Here is a 12,524-nt window from a genome sequence, read left to right on the forward strand (position 1 = left end):
CTATGGAAAAAGCATAACTGACACGGCGTGTGATGTCGGACGTAGCACAAGCGTTTTGACCGGCGAGAGGCGTTACACTTCCTTTGTTAGTTGAATACGGAAGGTCTGGCGGAAGCTATATATTTTACTTAATAAAGTTTTAAATATGAAAAAAAAAATTATACAAACGCATCGCTTCGCTGAAGGCCTTTATTAACCTCCTGTAACCGGGTGGTGTACGTTTATAATGGATGGAGGCACTTTTTTGAGCTTCTTGTGAGCCCCGTACACTTAGAATACATTATAAATATAAATCTAGGATATCTTGAGGGTGAGTAAATCATGAAGTCATTTTCATTTTAAAGTGAATTAATACTTTAAGCGCTATAAGCGACAAAAAATAACTCAATTTGGTACTCGCGAGCTGTTTGAGAGTCCGCTTTATGTGCGTGCCACTATATTAGTAGTGCACACATTTTGCACAATACCCGCAACCCTGCACCAAAATTCAGGGCCTGTAACACCTTCACTATTCAACCAGAGTGAATGAGACGAGTGAGTGAGAGGAGGCTGGGCATGTCAATTTGCCATTGGAGAGAAGAGACAGCGAGAATGCACAGCTGGTTTCGGTGTATCAACACTGCGGAAAAGGAGTATTGGAATCGCTTCAGATATTTCAGAATCGATACATATTGAAATATTGATATTTCTGACAACAATAGAGAAATCCCTCTAAGAAAATGAGTGGTGATCCCAACGATTTCCAGCTTTGTTGATACAATAACCCTGTCTTGAGTAAATGCCTGTTACACCAGAAACGTCAAAAAATCTCTAGTTTAAAATGGCCGACCCTGACAGAGATCTGATGTGGGAAACCCACGTTGGCCTGGCATGTTGGGTATTTTTCAGTTAATATTGATTCGAAGCCAAGCATAAAGTGCCTTTAAAATCTAAAACGCTTCTATCGCCGCCTTTGCGCGCTTGCCAGTTGGCTACGTTTGGTAATATCTCAAAAGTGGAGCGTTAATCTCAAAGCCTGGCTAATTAAACAGCATTAAACAGATTAATTTGTTCTTTGAGTAAGTGGCTGAACCGCTCGTTCCTCCGAACGGCCTGCTGTGGTCCACTGTGCTCGGCCTATTTCATCTGGGGAAAACGCTCTGCCTCCCTCCCTCCGCTTCCATCTGATGTGCTTCCTGGGTCACAGAGGCGAAAGAAGAATTATACGCATATAAATGTCCCTTTTATGAAGTGCCTTTTGAAAAGCCACTAATAAAAATAATAAAGATAATGTCCCGGGCAGATGCATTTCGCTGATCTGAGGCACGGGCCGTGGGCCTTGCAGTCATTCGTTGACAAAACAGTCATCTTATTTACACGCTCCACAATAACCCGCCGCAAATGTCGAAAAGAGGAATAAGGGGGGAAAATAATTAGCATATTAATCTTTTTTATGCCGTCATCTTTCAGGTCCGGGAGAGCACGGTGTAATTTAAATCTAAATGCTTTCCTGGCATTAGAATTCATTTTAGATGGGTCAATTGTTCTGTAATAAAAGGATGGAAGGTGTACTTCATGCAGGAGATTTATGTTTGCCATTTGTTCATATTCATGTGCTACTGAATACCCTCAATTCAAATGGTGATGGCAGCTCATATCAGCCTCAGTGCAGCCCCACACATCACTAACCACCAGCAATGAATTTCATTTGCAGAACAAAAAAAAAACAAAAAAAATACTAAAGGGAGAAAAGAGAAAACGGGGGAAAAAAAACATGCTGAAATTAACTCCACCGGTTTATTGATTTTTTTTTTTTTTTTTTTTGCTCAACAGAGGCCTGTATAACAGCTCTATTGCCCCCATAATGATTAGTGACAAAAGTTTAATTAAGCAATTATGAAGGCAATAATAGAGTTGTCGGGTTTGCTTAGCTTTAGACTGTTTAAGACTTATCTCCTTGCCGCACATCATAGCGGCAGAAATCTGCTTTAGGAGATTAATGCTGTGAGAACACAGATGCCCACTCTAATACCCCCTCCACCACGCTGACGCCTCGCCGAAGACCAGAACACAAGCGTCCCTTTATCAAATTACAACTCTGTTTTTCATGAATATGTAGTACTAAGAAGGGGGGGGGGGGGGGGGGGGGAATCCAGTTATGGCTTTAAGGTGTAATTATAAAGACGTATGACACAAACGACACGCGCCATTCTGTTTTAGTCATCTTCACTATGAAATGTGCGTGATAATTTTGTTGTGAATAATGATGCACAACGTTCTGAGAGCCTGTGGAGTTTCCGGCCGTTTGTCGCTGCGCATTTCTGAGAGCGCCTTAATGTGCTAATCGATTAGTCCTCTGTCTTTTGTTTCCTGTGTCTGTTCTTTTATTTCATTAGATTTTCATCCCTCTCGGATTCTCGCAGATACATGGGAGACTTTTATGCACGAGTTTGATAGCGGATTCTTGAAATGTGTGCTCAAAAGGGCCCAATGAGAACGTCCTCATTGCAGAAACACTATCGTTACTACAAAGCCACAAACTGGGCTTTGTTCATTACTTCATGTTTATTGCTTTGGTTAATTCAGAAGGTGGTTTGTTCGCTATATGCTAAGTGTATTCCTAACAGTTGGCAGAATAAAGTACATGTGTGTTTGCATTATAAATTTACAGACTGTCTATTCTGGGAAAATAAATCAATCTTGCACTTGCTCATTTTGTCAAATCTAGTGTGTAATCCTACCCTCTAATGCCTTGTCTGATGAGCAAATATGTAGCAAATCATGTGCACATATGTCTAAAGGTTATTTACTTGTACATGGTAAAATAAAATGGTGAATGAATCCAGGGTTGGAGTGCTACAGTAGTGCTCTAAACCTTCAACCCACTCTCTTGTAGAGTTTAGCTCCAACCCTTATCAAACACCTGAACCAGCTAATCAAGGTCTTCAGGATCACTTGAAAAACCAGAGCCAATGATTTTGCCTGAACAATAATAATAATAATATAATTCATATTTTCTCATTTTATTTGTCTTATCATTTTTAGTGCAGAATGAGTAAAGCTGTTTGTTTTTAGAATGACACCATTTTTAAAAGTAGAATTTTTAGGCTGATACATATTTTATGCTGCTCTACCACAGTGGTCTAACAGCGCTCATCAATGTCAAAATGATCAAGATGGCCAATCAAATCAAAGAAGGTGGTTTCCATTACAGATTTGCGCAAATCGTTTGCGATATTTTCTAAATGTTGATAAAAACGATTGCGAAATGACGGCGTTTCCATTAGTCTAACCGATGTCATGCAACTAAAACTTATTTTTTTCCTCTCGCAATAAGTCATTCCAAAAATGATGCCACGTATGTTGGGTTTATATACAGTCCAGCCAACACACTGGCCGTTATTATTAATGGAAGGAGATGTGTTATCCAAGCATTAATGGCAAGGAAAGCCCCTTTGGGAGCGGCCACGTATGAGGTGTTTGTGGGTGTTTCTCCCCCATATCTGCTTCAAGTGTCTTGATCATTTGTGGCATTTCTTTGTTGTTTAGAATCCAGTATTCCTGGAATTCTCTTGTCTTTTAGGAGTTTAATAAATAACTCGGTCTCGTCTTCTGTCCAAACATACCGTCATCTGTAAAGAATTATCAACTTTTACATACGCCAGGTGACCTGTAAATTTCCATTGCAGGTTTGTGAAAATTTCATTTTTCGGATTGCCTGAAAAGCCACCTCATGCGAGCGTAAAAACGTTTTTGCGATATATGGGAGTTTTTGCGAAATTGGCGCGTTTCCATTGGACGAATTTTCAATTCGCAATTTCAATTTGCGCATTTTGAAGGGTAATGGAAACGCGGCTACTGTCACTGTCACAACGCAATGAGAGTTTGTGGAAAGATGTAAGTCGATGCAAGTTAAGACATCTGTTTTATGATGATCTAGTGGATTTGTGCACATTTTAAAATAAAATATTGTTTGCAAATAGTTTAAATTGATTAATTCATTACTACAATTCGACTTATTTGAACATTCTTATTTATGTATTCCCTTAAATCCATTTTAATCCTTTAATTATTAAATTCTATTATTATTATTATTTATAATAATATAAATTATACGGGGGTGTCTGCCGGTAGGTGCCCCCCCAAGCAGGGATAAAGACCTCTAAACAACCACAAATGTGATATATATATTACCACATTATCTGCTAATAAAGTCAACTTCTTAAATATTTTGAAAATACAGTTTTGTCAGTATTATAAATCAAGAAAAGTATTTGCGTGTGATGAGGTGAAATCGACCATGCTGTTCTGCTGTTTTTAGAGAACCAACAATCCTCAGCCCTGGCAAAAAATGTATAATAACGTTAAGCTGAGTTCTCATCATTGGAAAACTCTTTGCACTCAGGCCACAACTACACAGCAAAAAATAAGACTATTATAAGCTTCGCAGGGCAGATTTGAGAATGCTTACACAGGCTTTTATGCTTGTGTAGCTTAAGACTGCAAATCGAACCACAGATTATCTTAATGTTGAATGATATGTCTTTTGAGCATGCCCCGAACTGGTTCCATGAATTTAATTTTACATGGATACTCGATTGGGAATCTGTGGTCATTGCGTTTAGGCTTTAGTTTAATCTTAGATGCATGAAAACCTCGAAATGACATTATTTGCAGTGAGAATTTCTCTCTAGTGAAACGTGAGCGTCTTCATGCAGCCAAGCAAAGCTCTCCGGCGCGGAGCTGCCAAGAGCGCGGACATCTTCTCCGTTAATGAACTGAAAATCCTAACAGACGGGTGGAAGACTACAACACACTGACGCTTAGACAAACTGTCTACAGATGAAAACACCGGGAGAACAATTCCGACGTGAGTGACAAACACCGACTTTTCACACATGCGCCGACTTCCCTGCAGATCAATGACGCTATGAGAGATAATAACCCAAGAAACAATAGGCGCATCTATTCTGCGCGGCACGGAAGAGGTTAACGTCCCCCGCCAAGCCATTAGTCTGCCGACTGAAGGTCGAGGTTGGTCAGGGTCACCTCTGCTGTCCTCTTTCTCAGCTGTTGTGCCAGAGAGGAGCACGGCGGGCCGAGCGGCGGACGGCCGGCTGATGCCTCGTCCCTGCTGCCTACACAATGAAATGACACACTGAAGGTGGTCTTGCATCTGGCATGCTATTCAAACAGGCCTGCCACAGCCCAGCTACATGCACCGTTGCCAGATTGCAGGCTAATTAAGGCGCTCTTGGATGACCATCAGTGGCGTCTCCGGGTAAGAGCGGCTCACGGTATGAGGCCCTGGAAGAGGAGCGGCGAGCGAAACCTCCCGAGAGCCGTCGGGCTCGTGACCGCTGCCCAGCAACGAAGGACGGCACTCTCCCGCCAATGCCGTTCCGCTCGTTGTTTTTCAGCCCCGTTCGAGCTGCAGATTTAATGCAGTCTATTTAAAAAAAGGCAAACTTGAACAGTTTTGACACAGAGCTTCCCCATTCCGCTCGGCTTTTAGCATAATGTCTGTTTGTGACAGGCCGCGCAGCCCGGTAAAATGCGCCCAGTTTGACAGCAGCTCTCTGAGTGGAGAGCAGCAATTGTTTACCCGACTTTATTTTTGCTGCTCACTGCCTTTATTTCTCAGCGATGGGAGGAAAAGTGAAGAGGGCGAGGAAAAGAAAGACAAAAAAATACAAGACATGTAGCAGAAATGCTGCTGCTCGCTAATAAGATGCCCATCATGCTCGGCGGGCTGATTTGCAGCGCTCCCCCTCTAAGTCTTCATGATTACAGCGTAAAGGCCCCGGCTCTCCTCCCCAGCTGATCCTCATCTTGTTCGCTGGCATTAATGACACTTCAGTCACCGCAGCTTTCAAGCAGGGGCCCTTCCACGGCGAACAGAGAGCTGACATTTCCTGACATTTTCCCAACTAATTACAGTACAAATAATTAAGCGTGTTCGCGTATGTAACAAATGAAGGCGAAAGCCGTCTGTCAGAGCGCCTGTGATTGATGACGCTGGGAGAGAGTTTATCTGATGGGTCCCTGCCAGCGGCTATAGAGGGAAGCAAATTTATTAGAACGAACAATGCAAATTTAGAAGTCATCTCATCCAGTTAGGCACCCGAGCAATATCCGTGTCAAGGTGAATGTGACAATGAAAGCAAAATATTTGCATTTTGTGGAGCGGGCTGAGGGGAAAATCAGAGCCAGAAGATGACAGGCCTAATTATTTCGACTCACACAGGCCAAGACAGCTGTTTCTTGTGTCCTGAACAAGGCTGTCATGCAGGTAACCAAATAGGTCTGCACACGAGCCCGTATCCGACACAGACGCGGAAATGTCTGCTGCTAATGACCAATGCTAATGTTGCTGCCATGTCTCGCAGAAACTGCAGAAGTGTCAGCGCACACTTTCTGCAAGCCAGTCAACATTTTGCTCCATAATTATGTGTTAGAGAATTAATTCTTGCCTGTCAGTCCCCCTCGGCCCACCGCCGCCAACTGACAAAGACGAATGGCGTCAAGAACCGGGGATGACGCCGCTTGAGCTCGACATTTCGGATAATGAGTAAACTGTGTAGTAAAGGTATATTTCTTAATTCTACCTATTCTGCTAATTAAACATTCATATGGTGTCCACAGTGGCGGAAAGGATTTCATATTTAACACAAATCAATGATATATGTTTGATGTGCAGGCGAACACACCTGTTTTTTTTCTCAAAGAAATTATACTTGGATCCAGGGGGTTTAATCTTTGAACCTAAAAACGCATATACATTTATTCAAAAAGCAACATATTTGTGACCTACCTTTTTATCTGTTTGCTCAAGACAGTATCTCAATGCGAGTGCTTTTAAGCTACCAAATATCAATATGATACACACACATGCACTTAAGGGAATACAAGCTTTACCGCCCACACTTATAATGAAGCTGCTCAGGGGTAGCTATACAATAGCTGGAGAAGACGGCAAATCCTGGTGGGTTTGGAGAAATCTACATTGGGATCAAAGTATGCTGCTTAGCTGCCTAACTCCTGCTGTAGAACAGATGGGCCCTGGTCACACGATGAGCCCTCCGAGATTTACAATCTAAAATAACTGCTGCTTAGATAGCTAGACAGATAGACAGAGACAGAAACAACTGGCCAATCTATTTGCGTAGACGCTATTTTAATCAGACGCAATTCTTCCTTTCTCCTTGTTTGTCTGTTTACGCCTCATTAATATATTAGAATCTCATTAATATATTTTGAATTTCATTCATCTTTTGCGAGGATCAGCATAAACACACTGAATCAATGCTTAGGCGTAAATATTTTATATTGAAACAGAGCAACTCGTGTTTTTGGATATCCTTTCCCTGTAGTATATGCTAGCCTTGCTTTCCAGTGCCTACATAGGCAGCTGCTTTCTAAACCAAAACCAAACCTCGAAAGTGTCTAATTTGGAAGCGGTTAGGAACGCTTCACATTAACTGAAACTCCAAGTATTGTGAATATATCGATCTTTGATTTCCACTTAGCTTGTTGCAACACACTCTTTGCTAAGGATTCAACAAATACATCCAAGAATTTGGGTCTTTTCTTTAGGGAGATGCTTTGCATAACATTTAAAAAAAAAGGCAAATTTTAAATAATCTCTAGCTAGGCAACTCACTAGGTTTTTCATATTATTACTAGACAGCAGTCACATCAAATAATATTCTTCATATTGTGGGTGACCTCTATGGCTCCCAGATGAGCTATCATCTCACTCAATATGTTACTCAACATTTCAGAGGGCTAAAGTGGTGTCAGGTTCCGTAGCATTTGACCTTTGACCTTCCTGAAAGCTGATCTGGAGAATCTCTGGGCATATTGCCCCCCAGGTGGAGCATCCTTCTTTCGGTGGACGTCCTGACCCTCGGGTGGAGTGGCTTTCCGTCACTGATTTCAAAGCGAGTCCAAATTATAGACTTCTGCTGTGATGGAGACACTATTTCCTTTCGTGCAGATGACGCAAACCTTGGATTGTATGTCAAAGAGAGGAGATCGGTTTCATAAACACCTCCACCGATCAAAGTTAAAAATGCCCTATGCTGATTTTGGATAAAAACCCTGAGATATGATGGTATTTTGGGACAATTTGGCAAATTTATGTGCATGTGTTAGGAGAAGGAAGTGTACTTGAGGAAAACTGAGATCTCAGTCTTTATGTCTCCCATTTCCAGGATATTTTCCGTTCTGGCTGTCTGAGTCACCCAATCTGTAAGGACAATACTGTCAGCATCAAATACCAGTGAGCGTCTATGGGTTCAGGCTGTGCCAGCAGAAAGAGAGCGAGAGACAGAGAGAGAGAGCTTTATATCATCTTAGCTGACTGTTCACATTCAGACGAGATAATTAGGAGTAAAACAAAGACTGTCATAGGACTTAAGAAAGAAAAGGCATTAAACAGCGTAAAACAGGTTTAACATTCCCCATTATAAAGACACCAGTGATCCTCAAGCCCCTGGGACAGAGGACTTTGTTCGAGTGATGCTTTGGGATGACTAATTTTGTCATTTTTCCCTCTCTCTTTCTTTTTCTTTTCTTCGTGTCAGAGAATTTCAGCGGCTGCATCTACCGATTCCTCAATGCCTGTATCTGCTTGGTTTGGGATTCTTATCGTTGGATGACATCTAACGGTGACGTCTCTCTCTCATAACTTCCCTTCCAGGAATTCTATCAATTTCATCCGAGCACATAAGTTAGAAGAACTCTTCAATACAAAGCATTAAAATTAAGTATAGCTAATTTCTTTACAACAACAAAAATCTATTTAAATAGAACATTTAGAGATCGACCAATGTTATATTTTTGTTTTTACATTTTTAAATGTTCTGAGGAATTCACTAAACTGTAAAAATAAATCAGGTTTCCAATTGAAAATTTTCTAGTGACCGATCACATCAAAATTTTTCAGTTGGCCAAATTTAATTTCTGTGAATTGGTGCAATTTAATTCAAAGAAATTCAATTTGGCCAACTACAATTTTTTTTAATGATTTTTTTATGAATAGCAACCTAAAATCACTATTTATTTGCATGCACAGTCTGCAATGTTTTAGGGTCTAAATCAGGGGTTTTCAAACTGGGGTCCGGGGACCCCCAGAAGGTTCTAAGGGGTTCCCAGAAAATTTAAGAGAATAAAAAGACAACGCAAAAATGTATAAAGTCTACCAAACATTCTATCCGTTTGATTTCTAAATGTTTCTCTCCTTTCTTGCCGTATACATTCCAGAATTGTATATGTTTGCTTTGTTTCTTTAGTGAGTTTTTCTCACTATAGTCCCCTTTATCTTGCTCACTGGGGTTGTAAGGCAGTTTTCTTAACACAGTGTGTAAGCTGCTTGCATACATGTATTGTGGAAGTTGCTTTTACAAATCATTTTTAATTGAAAATGTTCTTTAGGTTTATACATCCAACATTGAAAGCCAATTTCAGTTAGGAAACAATATGTTGTATTTATGTCACACTTAATATTTATCTAACAGTTTAAATGTTTTTTCGTACATAAAAATTGATCGATTTTAGGAAGGGGGTCTGTTATAATGGTTCATCATATTTGGGGGTCCTTGGCATCATAAGGTTTGAAAACCCCTGGTCTAAATCACTAAAGGAATAAAGCAAATCAGGAAAAAGTTCTTGTAAGTTCTGTGCTTAAACTTGCAGGTTGCCTCTGAGTGCGAGGCAACATTCAACACTACCAAATTCTGGCATTTTGGGACTGAAGCATTGGATCGTACCACTGAAATCCAGATGCCTGAATCTTTTCTTTAAAAGGCTGAAAGTGCACTTTTCAAAGGTAAATAAAGAACTGATTGTTTGAACAAGTACAGCATTTTCTTCACACAAGAAACACTAGGTGCACCCAGCTCTCATATAATGCACAAATACTGAGTTATCTTGCATTTGTTTGCTCGTGAAGGACAAATACACACAAAACTGTCAAAATGTCCTCATAAACAGTTGGTATCGTCTTAAGTGAAAGTACACAGTTGAGAAAGAAAATGCATGTGTGACAGTATATTGGATCCATGCATTCAGTCTTAAAGTGACAGCAGCCTAATAAACCTGGTGTTAATTAAATAACAAAAGAAAAATACATGTTTGCTATTGCTAATTTGTTTATTTGAACATTTGTACTTTTTAAATAAATTGTCTGTTGTATCTACCGGTTATATCCTCTGTTTTATATTATATAATATACAAATGGGTAGGTTTAGGGGTGGGGTTGATTTACATGCCTAAAATTGTCTAAATAGTGTAAAATAAATTCTAATAAAATTAGGCAGCGGCTATTTGTACTAAGTGCAAATAGCGATAGATGCTATTTACACCAAGTGTAAATAGCAACTAGATTATATTTGCACTAAGTGAAAATAGCATATTTTCTTAGTGATAGATGATATTTACATTAAGTGCAAACAGATGTAGATTATATTTACTAAGTGAAAACAGTGATATATTCTATTTACACCATGTACATGTACAAGTAGTAGTTCTTTGCAATATGTGTAAATAGTAATTACATGCAATTTATACTTTATACCATACCATTTGCACCACATTATCATTACCACATTAGTATTATTATTGTACATTAACAGGATGCGATAATAACAATGTGTAAATTATTATATTTATTAAAATTATTAAATGGATGCCGCCTTAATGGGACAATACACCGACCCCTAACCCTACCCAATCAATGCTTTTATTATTATTAAAAATGTTGCTAGGCACTTTATTTCCACATTTAGAACATTTTCTTAATTTTTTTTGTAAGTAAATGCCTTTCCGATGTGATCTGTGATGAGAAAAGGAATAAGAGCGAGCTCTGCAAAAGGCGGATTCAAACCCGGGTTGATCGCGTCAAAACCAGGATCCTTAAGGCTTACGATTTACTGATTGCACCACTGAAGACGTTGAATTATGACCGTTTTTTTTTTCTTTCTTGTTTGGCCTAACCAGGCATTGTTAGGCGGAGCTAGTGTAAATAGCACTTGCCAACAAGGCACACTATTTGCACTTGGTGTGAATAGACACTCCGATAAAATTATGCTGGCTGATTAAATTGAAAACCATACCCCCAATATACAATTTCATCACAATAAAATTCCCATGTCCATCATGTCTGTGAATGACACCAAATGTTTTTAATTGAAAGCAATGGAGTACCCCCACGTCGACAATGACAATAAAGGGGAACCCAGTGCATTAAAGTGACGCCGATGGGTCCTGTCCAAGCGTCAATATGTGACAAGTTGGGAGTGAGAACATGGTGGATTTAATCAGAATTGCTAAAATTCAAACGATAGCCAACACTATCTTGAATGAGCCTCATTTACACCGAAAGGAGGCTTATTTGTGCTGTTTAGCACCTGGTTACAGTAAACTGCAGCTGTGACACGGTTTTGTGATGAAATGTGATATTCAGTACAGATTTTTAACTATTGTTAAATGTGTTATTTACTGTGTGTTTTGATATAACAATTACTAAAGAATCATTAAACAAATACTACAACAGAATAAACCTAAAATTAATGATGTATAGCATAATTAGGAGTGTATTATAAAAGCAAAAATGTCACAATGTTTTACATTTTGGACGACAACGAAATAGACATCACAATATGCACATTTTAAGGGAAATATGATTGAAACTACTGAAAATACAAAAGGTTTTTATGACAGTTTCCAAAGTAGTAGCAATACATAGTACATTTGATAATAGTAATAATAAACATTTATGAGCATTGCAATGAAACAGCCTTATAAATAAATATTATAAATTTTTTATGCAAACCGTGAGAGTTTTCCTTTTTTAGTTTCAGCATAATTACAATTAGGGGTGGTTACAAATTTCTACAGGTTTATCGCCCACTCCTAATTGTAATAACAATAATTATAACAAAAACATAGCAGTGTCGACAAGCAAAGATGATTATAACAACGTTATCAACTTTGCTTGTCAACACTATGTTTCCAAATGTTTATGAGACAAGTGTGAGTTGGTTAAAAAACTATTAGTAAAACCAGTTTATCAGTCCGTTTCTAATTTTAGGTATTTTGCATAGCATGCAATGCTTTAAAATTCATGCGAAAAACATGTCATGACATTGAGAAAAGAAAGAAAGAAAGAAAGAAAGAAAGAAAGAAAGAAAGAAAGAAAGAAAGAAAGAAAGAAAGAAAGAAAGAAAGAAAGAAAGAAAGAAAGAAAGAAAGAAAGAAAGAAAGAAAGAAAGAGATGACAGATGAATGCCCTGGGGCCGTGTATGTGACCCGTCTCATACCTCCGTTCAACAGAAACACTCCACCCCTCTCCATTTTACATACACAGACACTTGTAAACAGGATCTGATGCAACGCTGCTCTTTGAATCATGCACAAGCTAATGAGATGAGATCCCAAAAAATACATATTACGCTGACAGTAAATCATATTACATTCCTAATAAGCATTAACTGGATAACTGGGTCAAAGCAGAATCATCTTAATTGATTTTTCTAAAGGAA

Source organism: Gobio gobio (genome assembly GCF_949357685.1).
Source record: "Gobio gobio genome assembly, chromosome: 15".
In the NCBI taxonomy this organism is placed as follows: domain Eukaryota; kingdom Metazoa; phylum Chordata; class Actinopteri; order Cypriniformes; family Gobionidae; genus Gobio; species Gobio gobio.